This window comes from Taurulus bubalis, assembly GCF_910589615.1.
Source record: "Taurulus bubalis genome assembly, chromosome: 12".
NCBI lineage: Eukaryota > Metazoa > Chordata > Actinopteri > Perciformes > Cottidae > Taurulus > Taurulus bubalis.
This window is the reverse complement of record NC_136600.1, coordinates 19,776,598-19,778,654: the sequence shown is the minus strand read 5'-3', so window position 1 is coordinate 19,778,654 and position 2,057 is coordinate 19,776,598.

Genomic DNA, 2,057 nt, shown 5'->3' with positions numbered 1-2,057 from the left:
ATTCGGCGCGTGCCTCACTTCCCCGCCTCGGGTCCTGGGTGCCAGCAGTGTCCCGAAGGTCGCCAAAGTCCCGCGTGAATGCTGTGCAGGTGAGGGCGCAACCGTGCCGGTCTGACGGAGGACGTCTCACTCCGGTCCCGTGTTGGAAAGTCTGTGGCTGCATTTAAAAAGGGAGACAATAAGAAGGTGAAGACCTGATTATGCGATGTATGTGAAAACTATTAACATAAATGTACACAAATAGACAGACAGAAAGAGTGAGAGACATTACACTGACCGAGCTCCGCCGCTTGAGTCTGCGCTTGGCATGCTGTCGTCGGTCGGGCTTGAAAACATGAATGAGCGCCTGTGGATTGCCAAAGGAGGAGATGAATCCCCCCCTCCTCTCTCTTTCTCTCTCTCTCTCTCTCTCTCTCTCTCTCTCTCTCTCTCTTTCTCTCTTGCTGTCTTCTTCCCAGTGCACTGGTCCAGTCTGTAAAGTGTGTGCCGCCTCAGCCAAGCAGCAGCAGCAGCAGCAGCAGCCCAAATGGAGTTCTCAGTAAAGAAAGGGGGAACAGGCACTCTCGCAGGTGCGCCTGCTTTTCATGCACGTCGAAGAAGAAATAAAGGGAACACATCTGACCCGTTCTCTTTTCCTTTGCTCACTATTGGTTCATCATCACCCGTCCTGTGAATGGAATTCCGACGGTGCGAGGTGTGAGAGACGCTACATTCATCCAAAGAGCAGCGCTGTAGTTATTAACGGGCTCCAGCGCAGGCAGGCTGAAGTGGTTCAGACTCCGTCTCAAGGAAGAAACTCTCTCTCTCTCTCTCTCTCTCTCTCTCTCTCTCTCTCTCTCTCTCTCTCTCTCTCTCTCTCTCTCTCTCTCTCTCGGTGGCATGGAGCAGCCTCCACGTCTGCCGTGTAGCCATATGCAGCCCTCTGTGCCCATGCGTGGGTCTGGGACAGGGGACGGGGGAATTACTTCTGCCCGCGCTGCGCTTGAGTAACTCCGAATTGAAGTCCCCCCTCTTCCTCCTCCTCCTCCTTCAATTTCTCTTTTCTTTCAGTTACGTCTTCTCTCTCTCTCTCTCTCTCTCTCTCTCTCTCTCTCTCTCTCTCTCTCTCTCTCTCTCTCTCTCTCTCTCTCTCTCTCTCTCTCGTCTTTCTGATGAGTAAGGTATTACACTTTATTTACACGGTGTGTGTCATTGTCATTTCAGAATATCTGTAAGTGAGCCACCGACAATGTGCCAAATCTCGTACTCTCTCATTTGATCTGGTCCACCCTCACCCCTCACCCCTCACCCCTGTCTCCTTCTTTTGTTGTTGTTTGCCTTCTGAGGGCATCAAAGTAAAAGCGCCATGCTTTTACAAGGTCTCTGTATCGTCAGGGGAAAGGAAACCTCACTCAGTTGCAACCTCGGAGCCAATTTGATTACAGATAAAAGGGTCTTTCTCCCGCTCGGCCTGTCAAACTGCGCCGGGTGCCGTCAAAGAGTATCGGATAGCTGCAGCTGAGCCTCAGTGTGTGTGAGCGGTGTATGGGCGCTGTTCACCAACGCGGTGCTGAAACTATTAAGCTGCGAGCAGCCCACAGCACCGCGGCGCGTCATGCATATTCAGCCCGGGATTAGGGTGCCTTTTGTGCTCAACGTCAACACCGAACGCTGCAGACAGCTCTGGGTTTTAGAGGTAAACATGCGGTAGAAGGACACAGAGGCACGAGTCACAGCCGTGGACTGCTCGTCTTTTAATGTGATGTATGCGCGCGGAAACAGATATGTCCTTCAGGTTAGCACAACTTTCATGTTGTTATCAAGTTGTAGCTGTATTTAAGGTAGGACACCTGTCACTGTAGATGAGTTATGTTTCAACAAAAATGTCTGACTCTGATATGCACATCCTTCCAAGTCGTTAGATTTAGTGCAGCCATCAATTCAGCTTTAAGGTCTTTAGATATCTGCCTTCATGCAGTGACTAAATCAAAGTTAGACACAAAAAAACAAACAGCCAAGGTGCTGCTGTTGCTACAATGCACAGAAAAAAAGTAACTTCAACACACCTTTCGCTTATC